Genomic DNA, 19,718 nt, shown 5'->3' with positions numbered 1-19,718 from the left:
ATTTTTTTTCGGAATTTTTCGGAATTCTTATTTTTGAATGATGATATCTTTTGAACGCATGGTCAAAATATTGTGATATATGATATTAATATCAAAATGTCAGGAAATATGTTTATTTATTTATTATTATTTACAGTCTTCAGTACAGTACAGACTAGTATTACTCATATTGATCTAATTTTCTGAATTGATTATTGCATTTCTAAACCTACTTTTGCTAATATTAAAGTCGAATAACTGGTTTACTTCATTGAAATGCCTACAACAAGCATGAAGCGGGTTATTATGGCCATACGTTGTTCGATGCGTCGGGGTCCAAAGTAACGCGTAGTTTCGCAGACTACGACGAGGCGCGTGGATGTTCAACTGCTCCAGGAGGTAACTGTTATCGACGGCCCCCGTTAGTAAGTCGAAAATAAGTAATCTTCGCGACAATACTCTTCTTTCTGTTAGCGTACTTAGTCTTATTAACCGGCAACGATTTTCATAAGCAGGAAGGTGTAGCGGGTTCTGCCATGGCAAACGGCGCAGAGCATACCGAATGAATGCACGTTGAACGCTTTCAATTTTATTGACGTGAGTAACATTATATGGTGACCATACCGGTGCGGCATACTCCAGAATACTGCGAGCAAGAGAGCAATACAGCGTTTTCAAAGCATAAATATCTTCAAAATCGGCGGCAACCCGACGGATGAAACCAAGAATGGCGTACGCTTTGGACGAAATCGTGTTAATGTGCTCGTCGAACTTTATCTTGCTGTCGATTGTAACCCCCAGATCCTTGACGGAGCTGCAGCGTGTTATGTCGTGTGCATGTATGCAGTATGAAAATCGGTGTGGATTGCGAAGGCGGCAGTAAGAAATAACGCTGCATTTCGATACATTCACTTCCATACCGTTTACGAGGCACCAACGAAGCAGGTTGTTAATATCACTTTGCAAAGCATCGCGATCGAGAGAGGAAGTGATAGTACGGAAGATTTTTAGGTCGTCAGCGAACAACAATTTCTCGGAATCGATCCAATCGCAAATATCATTCACGAAAAGTACAAAGATTAATGGTCCTAGAATACTGCCTTGAGGTACTCCGGACGGAATGGGAAAGCTATATGACTTAGTTCCTTGAACATTCACGGAAGCCGTCCGGCCAGTCAAATAAGAATACAACCAGTTACAAATCCAATCCGGCAAACCAAGACGCCTCATTTTTTCAACAGCTAGCGCGTGTGGAACCTTGTCGAAGGCCTTAGCGAAGTCAATGTATATTGCGTCTACCTGCTGACGTTTCTCTATGCGCCTCAACGTGTTAGTTACAAAGCACATGAGATTAGAGACAGTGGAGCGATTTTTTACAAACCCGTGTTGATATTCAGTGATTACGTGGTGAACCGCTGCGTATAGCGAGCGATGAACTATTTTCTCAAAGACTTTTGATATGCTGTTTATGTTCATGTTCTAAACATATTTTTCATATTGTCACTTTAAGGCAAATTTACCTTCCGATCCGTCCCCTTTGAATTCACTAAAAAGCGATTATTAAAGCATTTTATTCAAATTACGCAACTGATTTTATATCTTAAATTCGTCGTACCGTTTTAAAATCCGTCCATCAAAATTTTTCATCGTCCGAACTAAAAATCACAATAATGTTTACGAAGTTAGCGCGCATGTATTTGTGTAGGACAGCATGACAAATGTAATTCTGTTAAATTTCTGCAGGTCATGCAAGTTTTCCCGGCTGCAGAATAACGCATTGTCGCATTTCGTGAGTTATTTTCATTTTATGAATGACGGAAATTAAAACGATTAGTCAACAGTTTCTTCTTTGTCGCACGAAAAAACGTAGGAAATTTGGCTGCTAGGAATTCTTCAATGAAAAATGGCATTTACATAAATCTCAGCTCACTTTGATGGGTCGCGTATGATAGTCAACAAACTAAAATATTAGGGAATAACTAATTTTGCACTGTGTGTCATAAAAATCGCTGATATTGTTAATAATTTGTGTTGGATAGGACGGGAATAGGCAATTACGACGAAGCAGCAACATACTCTGCTTCAAAATTCGCGGTAGCCAGTGGACAGCGGAGATTATCCGGGGTTTCTGGGGGTATGTCAAAAACTGATTTTTTCATCGCTTGTGTTTTTTCTGTCATCCAAAACTAGACTTAATTTCCAGTCGGTTGGTGAAAAGAGTATGGAGGTCCGTCGAGAAACAATCAAGTTATGGCCATTTCAATAAAATCAGTAACACCTATTGCTCTGGCCACTTTATCACATGACGCAAACCATATCGATATAAGCGTCAAACTTTGAGATTTTATGAGCCACTGACACTCGAAGTATTTCCAGGTCCGTGGCGTGCCATGGCAACCCTGTAGCAGGTTCTAGGTACGCCAGCGGAAGTGAACGTTTCAGGGAATATCCGAAACTATGTGTTAAATCTTCAGGATTTTCAACCCTCGTACAATTTTGAAGTTTAACATTCATATTGGTATGATGTCGGTCATGTCTCAAAATGGCTATAAAGGTTAGAAAATTACTGGCAACATTTCAGAAATGATTTAATTGAAATGGCCATACATCCGTTACTTCTCGACGGATTTCACGTTTTTCACCAATCGGCTGGAAATGAAATCTAGTTTTGGGATGAAATATGAATACAAATAAATTTCCAGGACAGAAAAAGATACAAGCGATGTAAAAATCAGTTTTTAGCATACCTCGGGACAACCTGGAATATGTCCGGCGTCAACTGATTACTGTAAATCTAGAAATATTTTAGAAAAACTAGAAAAAGCTTACGGTCGAATGCAATTGGTTTTATCTAAAAATGTTTTATTTTGTAGAAGTTATGGCCGTTTGAATTTCGTCAAAATTTTACCTGTCCCGATCATTTTGTCTAACCCCTGTACATTCAAAAATTCATATCGAAAATCAATAATGAAAAATTAAAAACGAAAAACAAAAATCATATGTCTAAATTCGAAAGTCAAATTTCGAAAATCGAAAATTGAGCAAAAGAAATCGAAAATACAAAACCAAAGATCGAAAACCAAAGATGGAAAATCAAATATAGACTATTGAAAATAAAAAAAAAACAGAAATTAAGGATTGAGCATTCAAAATTAAAGGTGAAAAATCTAAAACTGACAATCGAAAATCGTAAATAAAAAAAAACAAGGATCGAAAAACGATAACCGAAAATAAGAGATCGAAAATCGAAGATTAGAATTCGAGATTCGATAGATTTTTCTAAGGACGAAAATCAAAAATCCAATATCTAAAATTAAAAATCGAAGATCCAAAATTGAATATCGAGGATTGAAAATCGAAATTCGACTATTAATAATCAAACAACATGGATCGTAAATCGAAATTCGGAAATCGAAAACTGAAGGTTAAATTTCGGTCGATCGGAAAGATTTGGAAACATCGAAAAGCTAAGATCGAAAATTGAATCTTGGAATTGAAGAAAAGAACACTTTTCCGACTAAATTCTACTATTAATTTTATTCACGACACGTATTTCGTTTAGACTTGTGCACCGGCGCCGCACGGATTATTGGCGGCGGCGGCCGTTCGTATCTATCGGCGGCGTGCATCGGCATGTAATTATTTTACACCGTTAAAATTCTGCATTTTGTATCAGATTAAACAAAATCTTTTCAAAAATCGAACTAAAATCAAGTAAAACCAAACTCAAACAGTGTCTATTTTCGAAGTTCGACACCCTGAGGGAAATGATAGTTTTGTGGATCTGAGAGCACATATTGCTAATTCTGCCTAACACAATAATAATTTATATTGTTTTCTATGGCATATGAGACTGTCAGTGATTATGAACGCATATTTTGTTAAATATTGTAAGCTTTTGAAACTAACACAAAAAATGGTATACAGCAAGCAGTGCAGGTTAAATTGACATTATTGCAAATCGAGCGAGAATCCAACGCTCATGCAACTGACGCAAGTGTACGACAAACATTCGCCGATACGCTGTGCAACCATTCTGCTACGTACACACTAGCGAGCACACAGTCTCGTAGTGTCTTTCTGCACAGCCCGCTCATAAGGCCTCGTGAGCCCACAACTCGTGCCAAATGCACACATGTAAAAAATTATCTAAGTGCATGAAAAAATGAGAGCGAGAGCCCAAAGCAGATGCGCATGCCGGCGTGTTCGTTAGAACAAAAACGCGCGTGTGAGAATATTAGTGTTCGTAATATTTGAACTACATTTTTGACATTTCAGCAATACATCGCACGCACGTGTTCTTTCCGCACGTTCACGGTAAAACCAAAGGAACTTTCAGAAGGGTAAATATGCGATGTATTATGTAAAAATGCTGTTCAAATATTACGAACACGGCCGGCATTATGGCTCGTAGAAAGTTGGATTAGACTGGCCAATTTTAAAAGCTTTAACAAAAATCTAAAATAGAATATCAAAGATCGAAGATCAAAAATCGAGAAACGAAAATAAGAAATCGAAAGTTGAAAATCGAGAATCCGATGTATCAAAATTTAAAAGGATTTATTACCCGAAGTTTAAAATGTGATGCTCGAATTTGGGAATTTCGAAAATAGTATTTCAAAATTCTTCAAAATTTTCTTCGTTTCTCTATGTAAAGAAATGTAGAAAGAATCTTATGCTTGCTGGAATGAGAAAGTAGACAACATAGCACACTCTAGTATGGGACGGAACAGGATTGGACAGCATCATTATGACGAAGTTGGTTTTAAAATTTTTGAAGAAAATATGAATTTTGTATAGCTCAGCGAAAAGCTCAGTTTGATGTTGGTTAACTAACAAAACTAGTCATAAGTTTTAATCCTGATAATGGTGATAATTTTTTGGGTTAACCAACAATTATTTGAAATGCTATTTTTGGTAAAGAAAAGAAAATTCGCAATCAAAGTGTCTGAAATAATTGCAGTGACACTTTAAATTGGTTGATTAGTCTTTTAGGAACTAAGTATGATGCTGTGAATATTCCACGCAAACCTTTTCGAACAGCAGCACACTTCCCTCTTTTCCTTGTCTAACCGCTCTGCGATACTTCTTCGTTTGCAATGGCTTAGGAGGAAGCACTCGAGTATATGGTCGCATTTCGACGGCGCCGTACCTCATCAGAATGAATTTTGAATGAGACGCTCCTATTTGTGTCGGAAGCAACCCTTCGGAAAGGAGACGTGTGAAAGTGAACATCCTCCCGTATCCATCATCCATTCTATTGCGCAAGAGATCGTTTTTCGGTGGAAATGTAATCAATGATTCACCTCGTGTGTGCAATTTTGGAGCAAAGATTTACGCTGTCTTTGATTTGGTTGGTATGATTCGGTCTGCGAAGCCATTCTAAATAGACTGAGACCGCAAGGGTGGGTCTATTGGCGATGGGCATCCACCGTTAAACTCCGTCGTTGGATTGCGTCTAACCGTCTGCTCGAATTTAATTCATCCGTAATCGCTTGATCTATTTGCACAGCGAATCGGTTTGCAATAGTAACGAGTCGCCGCCGGTTGGTCTTCCTCCCTTGCGATACTAGGATTGGAATGACTGGAGCCGGCGGTAGTGTTTGCATGAGCGATTCCCATAAATCATACCAATGTTTAGCGAAGCGAAAATTTGGGGTTAATTGAAGGTGGATTGCACCCTCGCTCGGTATGATATCGGCTGGCTGCCGGCAGTGAAGAGCTACTATTTAGTAGGTACAACTATTTAAGTCCCAACATAGCAAGTAAGAAAAACCGTAGGTACAATCTGGCAGTGTGCGACCCTAAGCCACCTTGAGAGGAGTGTATCGCACCTTATCACACCATTGTGATCTCATTTGGCATGGAAAGAGTTTTTGGTAGCTCTATTGTGATGGAAAGCCACCGAAAACACAAAATCCCACCGAGTTCCAAACACCCCCCCTCCCCTGCCCCGCCAGAAACGGTGGTTTTTGTGTGGGAAAATTGTTGCATGATGACGATTAGCATAAGCGGCCGCGTGCTTGGCTATGGCTGGCTGGCTGTCTGACTGACTGACTAACTTACCTAGTGACTGACTAACCGAATCATTTCGCGTTTGCTTCATCAGTTTATTGCCATTTGTGAAAACTTTCAAAACACGGCCGTCCCCTTTGGTGGCGGCATAAATCAGTTTTCATCATCCAGTAATTAATGAGAGTTTTGTGTTACAATCAATGAATGAATTCATCGACATTTGCTCTGAAATTGAGGTACCACACTTTAACAACTATTAATTACAGCTACTATGTTGGTATTGATGAGGCAATCTTTCCGAGATAGAAACCCTAAACATGCGGCGAGTACTTTCAGGAGCAGCAATTGACCGCATTGCACCATTCTCATGGCACTTTCGAGAAGGTCGAGTTCCTCCCGCTGCTGGTTCATGTATCTTTCGCTTTCAAGGTGTCTTTGCTTCTTGGCGGGTCTTTGTGCCTCATCCTCTCGATTTGCACTTCATCTGTCCGTCTGTCAGTCAGTCTGTTTGGGCAATAGGCAAATATCGACTGTTTCGATTGCCGGCGCGGACGGTGTATTCTATTGATCCGCTGTGAAGTGAAGTGGATTTTTCATTTTTATGCAAATTCAGTTCGTTTTGGTGCGAAAGAAAACAAAACCTGAGCGAGCGCTGCAACCTGACAGCATTTTCAGCGTAAATTCGTAAAATAACGGTTCAGAATTGCCGAATCGATTTATGTATTTTAGGCACGTCGAACCTACAAAAAGTGACCCCTTCTTAGCGATGAGTGTCACGTACCGCACTGGCAGTCAGTCAGTTGGTGGTGCGTACTTTACCAAGTGTTCCGATGGACTCATTGCCGAATCGATGTGCGATATGTGTTTTCTTGATGCAATCCGCCTGGTAAATGGTACCATCATTTGGTTAACTTAGCTCTGTGCTGCGGACCGGATTGATTGGCGACGCACGTGGGAATGTGTTGTCACCGGTTGCCGGTTATTTTAGCTTACAGTGTAGTGAGTGCCGGCCAGATTGTAGACAAAGTTACGCAACATTGTCCCGCCGGTATGGAGGAGAACAGGTATAAATCACCACTAAAGGTCGTCCTTCGATTACGTGCATATATTTGAATGCATCATTTGTTGGTGATTTGTGACGATGTGATTGCCAGAACTGCGTTCCGGCAAAACTTATAATTCTAGGATCGTTGCTAGTCCCGTAATTATTCTGTACTCTAATAAAGCTTGTAATCCAGGCTTTGCGTTTACGAATTCTAGCATAATAATTTCGCGGTACTACTTCAACTTTCTAGATAAAGATTTTTCTGCCGCTTTCGATAAACTAAACCACCAAATTGCAATTGCTAGAAATTAACGTTTTGGATGACTGTCTGAATGACCGTAAGATGGCAGTAAAAATCAGTGCTTCTCAATCGACAGTTTCTGCCGCATTCTGGGAGTTCCACAAGGAATTCATTTAGGGCCTCTAATATTATTACTATACCAAAATGATTTACTACTTAAATGCCATAAATTATCCTGTGGTAATGATGTTAAATTATTTCATATTAAGGTCGCTTTACACATTCAGCGAACGTGAACGTGAACAAAATTTGATGTAGGAATAACTTGCTCATCCGCACGCATGTTGCCCAAATCACACTTAGGTGATGGCGAAACAGATTCTGCATTAGAAAAAAATATACACATATCAAATATTCTGAAATGTTACTAATTATTCAGTTTCCGAAGAAGCAATAAAATTTGACAGTGAAACCTTCGCGAAATCAAATTCACCACACTTCATTGGAAGTGTAAACGCGCTAGTGAAAATGAACATGAAGCAAGGTGAATACAAATGTCAATGCTGTTCACGTCGGATGTTTCATTCCGAATGCCTCAAACCATTCTTGTGACGTGTTGCGAAGATTGGAAGCGAAGTGGAGATCGAAGTTTTCTCTCGAAAAGCGAAAATTTTCGGATTTTGCAGATACTGCCTTGCGTTTTGGGCAGCGGATTTTGCAGGTTACAGTGCTGTGAACCGATTTCCGGTGAAATTTCCGGTTTTTAATTTGCAACCTCGGGTTATTTCATTCAGAAGTAAAAATGGAAATTTTGGAAGATATGACCGTTCTGGAAATCTACGGAAGTGAACCGGAGTTGGCTACCCCACCGGCAAAAAAAGGTGGCCAGTGGAGAGGAAAAAAAGCGCATCGCCGCTTTCGTAAAAGATCATCCGTGCCTATATGATAAAGGCAATAAAAACTATCGAAATGCCATCAAAAAGAATGCAGCTTGGCAAAGTATTTCACACACGCTTGGATTATCAGGTAAAATGTCTATCCCGAGTGTAGAAGATATTACGCGGAAAGTAAATAATGTTGAGAATGAGGAAACTATTTTTATATAATTGCTATTTATTCTAATAGATTCATATTGGAAGGTCACAAATAGTTTACAGGCGATTCCTATAAGCACTTTTAAAATTTGAATTAATTATCTCTGTAATAATGAAACTTTTGGCTTAGCAAATGTAATCTGTGATCAAACTATCGTTATTCAATTTTTTAAACATGATTATCTAATAACAGAGCTGCTGCTGTGCTTGTAAATATATTAAAACAAAATATTTTAAAGACGTATGATATGATCATACGTATTACGTTTTTACTTTTAAGGAATTTTAATGTTACAAGTGTAAACTATAGTTCACTTTCATGTCAACGCCGCAATTTAATTATTCGGTTGAACTTTTTGAAGCAAAAACTTGGCCGCGAATAGTAAATGCGTCTCAAACAATCACGGCATTAAAACGACCTGCATTAAACAGCCACTGGAACTTTGATTCGCGAGGGTGACGTTTGCATTTGTAAGAAAGGTACAGACAAGTTTTACCCAATGTTTAGGAACGATACCTGACGATATACTCGACAAGATCGCGGTCGCAGTTGTAAATGACCTTATTATCTTCACACTCACTTTGCAAGGATTAGATCGTCAAGGAAACCCTGGAGTCAGCATAAAATCAGATGTTTGGTCCTCAGCATGATTCAGATGGTCACCGGGATCATAATTAAGGCTCGCCTTTCGGGCAAATGAATGTTAAAGATTAACCATCGTGATTAACATTAAATTAATTTACCAATGTACAAGCTTAAATTGAGGTCCGACCATACAATCGTAATGATTCTTAATCATATTAATATTACACTAAGTTTCGCGCCTAACAGTTTTACGCAGCTCTGTTCTGGTTGTGTGCAGACACAGGTGGGTGTTGCACCCACACAAAAGCTCATAAAAAGATTATCAACACAAGAGTATGTAACAAAACCAAAACTTTTTCTTTATTCTCACGTCAAAACATCACCAGAAGCGCTAACAAGTCTGGTAGTCTAGAACATAGCTAACAAGTGGCATGGCAGCTTCAATTCGCGTTGACGACATTAAACGATCTCTTGCATGCTCATAGAAATGCAGAAAAGTGAATGCCGGTGAAAATGCGCGAAAAATTCGATCTCTTGTACGTGAACTACATAACTCACCACAGCAGATGTTCGCGATGCTGTTCATGACGGAAAAAGCATACTGTCAAACAAATAGTTCACGTTCGCTGTTCATCGTAGGTGTAAAACCACCTTTACATAAAATGATAGACGACCGAAACTTTTTTCAAGCACAACTGGATGCCTTTTCCTCAGATTGTTTTGATTTTGAATACTTCAAAATGTTCTGTTATCTCATGGTGCCGGTGGGGTTGCTGAAGAGAACTGGTTTCGTTGCACTGTCGTCCGGCTTCCCCGCGACGTGTCTGGCCCACCGTAGCCTACCGTTTTTCGCCAGATGTACGATGGGAATCTCTCCAAGTAGTGCCTGTAGCTCGTGATTCATACGCCTTCGCCACTCTTCAGTTTGTACTCTGCCAAATATTGTCCACAGCACGTTGCGCTCGAACATAGCAAGGCCGCATATGTCCTCCGTGAGCAGTGTCACGGCTTCAAGACCATAAAGAATAGTCAGTCTAATGGGGGTTTTGTACATTGTCAGCTTCGTATAGCGACGATGCTTCTTGATGGCTGCGTTTTGCGAAGGGTAAAGTAGGCCATATTCTTCATTTGAATGCGCCGCTGGATCTTTTTGCTAGTGTTGTTGTCCGTAATCCCGCGGACCAGCAATCCCAAATACACAAACTCAACTACCACTACTACTTCGTGGCCGTCAACGATTTTCGTCTATGGAAGGCACGCGTTCGTTTCTTTGGAGCTTTCATGTATTTGATCTTCGGCACCTGGTGTAATTTGCCTCCGCGTTCGCAAAGTTCTTGGCTATGATATCAAAGTCACATCCAAAGCCTAGGAGTTGGCTACCCTTGGTGAAAATCGAGGCTCTGGTATCGATGCCCGCTCGCCGGATCACCCCCTCAAGAGCGATGTTCAACAGCATGCAGGATAAGCCGTCGCCTTGTCTCAACTGTCGCCGCGTCTCGAAAGAATTCGAGAGTGTCCCCGAGATCCTGAGATCCTTCGAGATCACTCGATCCACAGTAGCTTTGATCAGTCACGTCGAATACGGAAAACCGTATTCGTGCATTATCTGCCATAGCTGGTCTCGATCAACTGTATCGTATGTTGCTTTGAAGTCAATAAAGATGTGATGCGTGGGCACGTTGTACTTCCGACATTTTTGTAACATCTGACGCATGGCAAAAATTTGGTTCCTCTTGGCGCGAGACCCCATGACACCCGAAACCTTATGCTATCGGTGCCAGCCGGCGTAATAGGATCTGAAAGAGTACGTTGTAGGTGGCGTTTACCAGCGTTTTTCTGCGATAGTTCCAGCAGTCGAGCCAATCACCAATTTCGTAGATGGGACAATCCTTCCATTCATGCCACCGGTAGCTTCTCTCTCTGCTAAATCTCAGAAATAACCCAATGTAGAACCTTTATCAGCAATTTTCGGCCATGTTTATAAATACATGTTTATAAAGCTCTGTTGGCAGGCGGTTCTTTCCGGAGATTTTGTTAGTCTCCAGCAACCCAACTTCTCCTATGATTTCTCAAAGATCTGGTGATAGGACATTGTTACCTTCCCTGGACACATCTAGGTTAACTTCCGTTCCGCCCTCTTCTGTAACTTCACCATTGAGGTGATTAGATTCCCTGCCTCGTCCTTACACACCTAGGTCCGATGGCCGAACGTATTCGGCCCTAATTATCTTCGAGGGTTGAAGCACCTAACTCTTCGGAAGAAGACAGTGCTTCATCCAGTATTTGCGCGTAGTTCTCGGCAGATTGCGTCTTGTCTATCAGCCTAGGAGGACGGCTTTGACATGTCTGGTATGCGATTGACAGTTTTAAGCGCATATATAGTGCTCCTAGGTGATGGTTCTAGTTAATATCTGCACCTCGTAGAGAACGTATGTGTGAGTGAGTGTGAGTGTGAGTGTTCCGTCAGCGAATTTTCATGAAGCTATCTTGAGCGATGTGTAACCTCCAGATTATGCGTCGTGTGCAACTTTGGTAAAACTTGTTTTTTGAAACTTCTTAAACTAGCCCTCTTCGTACCATAGGAGTGCTAAGTTCCTGCCATTTTTACCCAGGGGGATGAAAACGTCGTTATTTTGAATAACAAACAATAATTGCAATATGGGACAGTTTTCTGTTTTGTATTTACTGATCGGACTGGCAGATTTGTTCGACTAGTTGAGCTACAACCCGAAAACAGCTAATAAGTGAAGAATTGTAACAAAAATGATGTTTGATACTTAGGTTGCAGAGTTCACAGGCAACATACTTCACTCATGTATAACTAATTTTTTTGCCCCGATATTCCAGGCCAATTGAAAGTCGTAAGGAGGAGAGGCTGACAAAAGCTTATAAAATAATTAGCAATAATTAAAAAAAAAAAAACATATTTTTCACATCGCATGGCTTTGGAACTTTACGTGTTACAGTGATGTTCATTAAATGTTATACACCACACCATCCCCCTTTGGGAAGAATAATGTTGCACAACGGAATTATGTTGGATAAAAAGAATGTCTATATAGGGGAATGTCTCCGGTTGTGAAACAGGTTTTGTTTTTTGGTCACGACTTTTGATCGGATTATCCAATTTCGAATCTTTTTAAAGCATTTAAATGATTGAAGACTTACGTATATTTTTGCTAAGGACAGCATATATTTTTCGATTGAAACAAAAAAAGCTATTGCAAAATTGGGAGACAGAGTATGTTTTGACCAAAAAAGTGTCCTCGGTTGTGAAACCGAGAACCGGAAAATCCATAAAGAAGAAAATAAAATAATGAACTATGAAATAAAAATAAAATACTACAATCACTTATTAATGGAAAACACCTTAAATGCAAAGTAATTTATGAGTTTTTTAATTTAATCATTCAATTCTGAACTGTAATCAATGCATGTTGAAGCAGGAAGTTAGTGCAGTGAACTAATCCGAATGGAATACACGCGTGTTGGTCGCTAACTATGCGTCAGCTGGCAAGTAGAAACTTCATCACAAACTTTCGTTTTGGTGAGACTCAGCTAAGGAGAGTAAATCCGAGGCAACGTTAAATCACAAGCCAGCCAATAGAGGCAATAATTTCCGAGGCCAGTACTATCCAAGTCAAAGAGGATCAAGGATCCGCTGGTACTAAGTCTAAAGACTCCAGGACTGCTGATAATCAGGGCACCCATGGGGCCATTGGTACCAAAAAGGGGGTTCCACAACGTGCTCAAAGGGGTCCTAACAGAGATTCTGGTAAAGAGAAGACTCTTCGAGGTGAGTCTGCTATGCCCATGGATCTTGAAAATCTGACAGTGCCAGGGCCGAGCGGAACCAAAAAAGTGGTGATCAAAAAATAAAATAAATATTTTCCGACTCAATTATTTTACTTTAAATTTACCTGTGTGATGAAATAGAGGTCCAAAACTAAGGTTATATGCATTTTACTGCATGTTTATGATACACAAAAAAATCAATCCCAAAACGTTTAGAAAAACTTTTTCGGTTATTTTTTTAAACACATTTCCTATAAACTATTCTATAAGCAGTATTTTGATTATTGTTTGTCCAAAAGGTAGAATACAATAAGACGTGACGTTGGTAGTAATTTAGTATTGCTAGTTTAATAAACACGTCACGTCAAAAACGGTGGGTGTTTCACAGCCAGGGACAATCCCCTATTTATTGTGTATTTGGTAATGTGGTTCTAGTTTTATCAATGTTTTGCGTACTGCAGATATTTTATAATAACGGACGTTTTTTAATATTATCGTACAAGCTTAGACCACAGCGACACTGAATTTCTTGAAACACGCATAGTTCATGATTATATGAACAGAAACTATATTTAAAAAAAATCAAGTTTTCCTGCTTTCCCAGAAAACTTCAATGCAGAATTCCTGTTTTTGCCAGACATCGCCTCTTTTAATAATTCATAACTCCGGAACGGTGGTTGGAGAATTCGCAAAAAAAAAATTTGAATCGATGAACTTCCCTTAAGAACATACATTTTAATACTCGCATAGTTCGCCGATAATGCATTCATCGGCTTTGTATTTTATCACGAACCTAGCCTCAGAACATTGAATGTCGCCGTATTAGCAGATGTGGGATGTCCACGATCCCCGAAAGTATCCAAAATAGCACTACTATGAACAGAAAATAGTTTAAAGCAGTGTTAGTTGCTCTCGAAGCAGTAGAACGAGTTTATTCGCACTTTTACGATGCATGCGATATTTGTATTTTCAGCAATGCTATGAAGCGTGAATGTATGTGGCTCATCTGGCATAGGTGAATTGAACCTTTCGCTTCTGTGTTTTCTCGAGATAATGTTGCTTGCCGATACCTGGTGTATATATTCAATATACGAATTCTCCAACCTCTGCAGCCGCGTAGGTTTGCCCGTTCTCGTGCATTATCTGTCATAGCTTTTCGCGTTCGACTGTATCGTATGCTGCCCTGAAATCCACGAAATGTGGTCCACGTGGGCACATTGTACTCCCGACAAGTCTGGAAGATTCGTCAGTGAGTAAAAATTAGATCCATAGCAGCATGGGCCCCCATATAGCCCACCTGGTACTGCCTTACGAATTGTCTTGCTGTTGGAGATAGACGTCGTAACAAAATCTTGGAAAGCATCTCGGAGGCGGCGTTGATCAGCGTAATGGTGCGGTATTTACAGCAATCTAGCTGATTTTGTAGTTAGGACAAACCACTCCTTCTATTTACTCCTCCGTTAGGTTCTCCTCCGCCCAAATCCTAGAAATTTTCCAGTTAAGAATCTTTGTAGAGTTCTGCCAGGCGTCGGTTCTTAACGGCGGTTCTGTTATTCTTCGGCTGATCGATTTTTCGCGAGGTCTGTTATTCTTGTTTCTCTTTCTTTAGAGGGATTCCTGGAAAGAAAACGTGTGCAAACTCGCTGTGGTAAAAACAATCGCGTGCTGATCGACATGACGGTCGGCACCAGACTGTCAAGCTCCTACCACAATGCAGTCGATAATCATCTATCTTCTCGGTGGTAGAAGCGAAAAGAGCAATCGTACAAAAAATAATTACCGTCGCCGGGTGGAGCGTTTGTGTGTGCGTACGAATGGTTAGACTGGAGGGATGGAAACTAGATGTGAGGCTATATCTAATATAGGCTGGTGATCGCGCGGTGATAGTTTAATTGTCAAAACACTTGGGCACAAACCGAGAGAGTGTGGGTTAGAGTCCCACTTACCAAATGAACTACGCAAAATATTTTTGGCCTCACATCGAAGTTTCGCAGTTTCATCCAGTCTACCATTCTTCTCACCAAATGCTACTCCACTTTAATAAAATAGTTAACGTAAGACCGCGACTGACTCAGAGATAAGTTAAACAGAAAAAAAGTGCAGGTATTTCATTTCTTCTAAACCTACAGTAATATGATATCGTGTAACTTGTACAGAAAAATTATGCAATAATTCTCTTGAGTTAAGCGATTGTATGGATATGCTGTTGGAATATATTTAAAAATGAAGTCCCAGTCCCAGTCCCAGCCCCAGTCCCAGTCCCAGTCCCAGTCCCAGTCCCAGTCCCAGTCCCAGTCCCAGTCCCAGTCCCAGTCCCAGTCCCAGTCCCAGTCCCAGTCCCAGTCCCAGTCCCAGTCCCAGTCCCAGTCCCAGTCCCAGTCCCAGTCCCAGTCCCAGTCCCAGTCCCAGTCCCAGTCCCAGTCCCAGTCCCAGTCCCAGTCCCAGTCCCAGTCCCAGTCCCAGTCCCAGTCCCAGTCCCAGTCCCAGTCCCAGTCCCAGTCCCAGTCCCAGTCCCAGTCCCAGTCCCAGTCCCAGTCCCAGTCCCAGTCCCAGTCCCAGTCCCAGTCCCAGTCCCAGTCCCAGTCCCAGTCCCAGTCCCAGTCCCAGTCCCAGTCCCAGTCCCAGTCCCAGTCCCAGTCCCAGTCCCAGTCCCAGTCCCAGTCCCAGTCCCAGTCCCAGTCCCAGTCCCAGTCCCAGTCCCAGTCCCAGTCCCAGTCCCAGTCCCAGTCCCAGTCCCAGTCCCAGTCCCAGTCCCAGTCCCAGTCCCAGTCCCAGTCCCAGTCCCAGTCCCAGTCCCAGTCCCAGTCCCAGTCCCAGTCCCAGTCCCAGTCCCAGTCCCAGTCCCAGTCCCAGTCCCAGTCCCAGTCCCAGTCCCAGTCCCAGTCCCAGTCCCAGTCCCAGTCCCAGTCCCAGTCCCAGTCCCAGTCCCAGTCCCAGTCCCAGTCCCAGTCCCAGTCCCAGTCCCAGTCCCAGTCCCAGTCCCAGTCCCAGTCCCAGTCCCAGTCCCAGTCCCAGTCCCAGTCTCAGTCCCAGTCCCAGTCCCATTTTCTAGTTCACTCGAAAAGTCGGAGTTTGATCACTAGAGCAAAATCCTCATTGAAAAATGTAATACTTAGAGCCCAAAGCATGAATCAATAGCCAATCGGAAAAATTTAGATAACTCCCACTACAATGCGATGTTTATTCTAGCAAAAGAACCCAAATAATCAAATTATTCTCCAGCCAGTTTCCGAACAGCCACTTGTTAATTGGAGGCAAACAAAACTCGACCGCGAGTAGCGGGTTTGTTGTTTGCAAAAAGGACCCTTCTGTCAATATTCATCGGAAGCTGCAACGATGAGTGCGTTTTCAATCCTAAGCGAAAATGGTGAAACGAAATCAATTCATTACTGTAAGGGAAACCAACTTTTAATTGGACGAGATCCCTTCACGGTTGAGGAAATCGTCATAGCCAACAGCCATTGACTGAACGATGGAGGGAATTTCTGTTGGGAAAGGGTGAAATTTGAAATTTAAAATTAGATTTATCTAATTTTGGGAAGAAGCCGAATCGTATCGTGATTAGTAATGTCTTGTTGGTGACCAGAAAAGATTGAAACTCATTTCAAAGATTAGTTTAGATTAGTTTTAAGAAAATGGCATAAATTAAAAGCAATCTTAGAGAGAGTTCCTCTAGCATTCACCAAAGTTCTGCCAATGTTTCATAATAAAACAAAGAAAAAACAACCTGTAATTTGATTCGACATGGAGCTGCTTTTATTAAAAACGCTACCCCGAAGTTAGGTGCGAAATGCGATTCAAGCAGCATACCAGACGGAATTTAATTAAAAACCTCGTGACAGTTGCAAATCAGATCGAGCAATACAATCCTCTGGTCTGGTCTGGTCTGGCACAAATGAATGAAATTCATAATTTGACAGTGCCACCAGAGCCGAGGTTTGGCCCGTCTGTATTAGGGCAGGGGCGTTCGGTGGATGGTTTTTCTCGAAATTAAAATGTTACGTTGCGTAGGACGATGAGTTTTATATTGGAAATGGACGCGGAATCGTTAATGAGGCTCGCGCCTCGTGCGGTACGTGCTGTGATGGTTTTTATACAAATCAATTTGGGCGATGATTATTATTATCCCGCTCTGTGTGATTGAAACTCAAAACGTGCCTGTTTATTAATATTTCCAAAAATAAGCGTGTGAAGGCGAATTAAAACCTAATTTTTGTTTTGTTTTATAATTTCAGATTCACGACGACACATACATTTCCAAGGTAAGTTCAACTCTTTAGCGTTGCATTTTTTTCTGTTAAATCATTGGCAATGAAAAGGCAAGTGATATTCAAACACTTCCAAAGTTTAAACTCATTCATTTCGTCGGATGACACCACTTGAGACAGCTTACAACAATGCAGTAAATTTATCTCCGTTTGTTCAGCCACCACGTCGCGCCGGAGCTGAAGAAGCTTGGGAAAATGCAATTTTTCTTCGCCCAAGCTTGCTGGCTGCTGTTTGGTTGTACAGAATGTGATCATCTTTTTTTCGCTCTCGCCCTTCATGTTTTCCGCTGTTTATACTGCCATCGAGCTGCGCGTCCTCCGACTGACACCGACGACGACGACAACGACGCGACGTCCATCAGTGTTCGTTTAACCATCCTCCACCCACCACCCACGGTCGCGCGCGTCTGGATTATACAGTTTGATGCTTAACCTACTGCATAAAAGTAAGCAAAGCGGTTTTGTGCACTATGTCGGAAATTTATGCACATCTTAGCGCGTCAACAGTGCAGTCTGTGATGCTGTAACTTCTCCGAGTTGCACTGATGGTTACATCTTACCGTCTACGCGGCGGTCGGATCGTAGCATAGCTCAGAAAGGTGTCACTTTAAAGCGTTTAACTATACAGCTTTCATGAACAAATTGATTTGCAGCAGATTGCAGAGGATTTATTCGCTTTCGATTTGAGCTCGGTGCTGATATTGAGAGCAACTTTCGAATTATCAGATTTTTCAAAAATCATTTTACATGCCCAAATATCTTAATTGACAGTGCCGCTTATCTAACAAATTTCACGAGTGCAAATCGCCTACGAAACCAAGTAGTTTCTTGGGCACTTTGAAAACTTTCTCTGCTTAAGCTATCATGGTTACTAATGAGGGTCACCAATTTAATACAATTAATGAATTAAGTAACCTTAAGTAGTGCTTAAAAACTACTTTGACCAAATATACGGCTATTTAACTATTAGCTACATAAGCCTCTTATGGTGCTGACAATAATGTTTTTGTGCAACTGATTACTGACCAGAAGAACTGGAATAGAAAAAAAAAGGTTCATAAACAGCAATAACCAGCGAAACATTGCAGAATTGCCAATAAACGGTTGATTTACTGCTAATATTAATGCTTATTAGTTACCTAGGTGGTCTCGAGTCGTTCCTTGTCCGGTCACCGTAAAAGTATTAGACGTGGGAGCTGCGCCTTGACGTATGTTGCATTGTCGTCCATTATGACGCAAATAAACTTAGTCAACAATGTTGCATACATACAGCCTAATAATTTTTGCTTTTGCTGTGTGGTATTTTGTTTGTTATCTGCCTTGTGTACTGACAATTAGGTTCAATTCTTGGGTCTTTCTTCTGTTTCCATTGCTACTCCTTTTCCTTCAACGCTACAACATCCCGATTTCCGTTGCCTCCCGAGCCTGACTTCCTAGCAGTTGTCAAAGTTACTCCGAATAATTTGCCTACTTTTAGTAATTTTGCAACATCCCGTACGCACACACCCACAAACTCGTCTTTTATTTAGACCACATTTCGGGAGGGCATTCCAAATACCATCATCTTAATACATTTCGCTTACAATATTATCCAAGTGGGAGTGGGGTAGCCCATAGTGTCCGTTCAGATAACTTACTATTACAACGAAGTGATTCACAATCTCCACAGCTTTGAACAACTTTACCGTCAGAACCCCGTGGCACATCGCATTACAAAGTGTTGGTCTAAGAATTAATCCTTGCGAAACTCTTCCTACCATAACCATCATTGTTCTTTGTCCCATGTTATGGAAGTAACTACTACGAGTTTTGCACAGACAGACAAGGACTCTCATCCTGTTTGTAGATTAGTACTGTAGGGACACTTTATAAGGAATAATTAACGCCGCCTACCAGCCCGACCAGCAGCCATCCTGGTCCTGCTGGCGGATGCAGGGAACGAGGCTTCCAAAATCGTCTGTCAGGTAGGTCTAAAATCGCTGATCCCAGCCCCACTGTTGATCCGTTCTTCGCTTTATTATTATTTATTATTGCCGTCGAACCTCTCAGAACTCCATTCCGTCCATGTCTAATACCAGAACGTTGGTGGTATGAACGCGAGTGTTCCTGACTACAGTGCACCGAGAGTCTGTACAAGATAATTGTGCTGATCTAAACTTAGCATGACAACCGTGCGTCGTCTCGGCTGATATTTGGGTCGAACTACTTGGTCTTTCGCCGCGATCGAAGTGTGCCCAACAGCCACAAAACTACGGGAAGCGGAGTTTTGATTGTGGTCCACCGCCAGTTCGTCATCGATAACATCCATTGGTTGCACGTCGAGCAAATATGGGTATACACTAATCTCAAGTTTTTAGTCTTGACCTTGAAATGCGGTCATACATATATATTAATATTTTTTTGAAACGATGGTTCTACAATTGATGAAGGGACGGTAGGGGAAAGAAATGAAAATTTTTGGTGAAGGAGGGGAAGAGCGGAAAGGAAGGGGGGGGGGTGATATTGGTAGCTACGCTTGACAAGTAGTCATTTTGAGTCCTACCTTTTGTCCAATGCTGGAAGGTGCATGAGTCGAACCAGGCTATAATCTGAGATTATAACCGGATTCGAACCCACAACACCTGCCATATATTAACAATGCTAACTATTGAAATTCAGCAGTAAACAGGTTTTGAAGACGAGGTATGATATATTA

Source organism: Sabethes cyaneus, chromosome 2, assembly GCF_943734655.1.
Source record: "Sabethes cyaneus chromosome 2, idSabCyanKW18_F2, whole genome shotgun sequence".
Lineage (NCBI taxonomy): Eukaryota > Metazoa > Arthropoda > Insecta > Diptera > Culicidae > Sabethes > Sabethes cyaneus.
Note: the sequence above shows the minus strand (reverse complement) of the source record.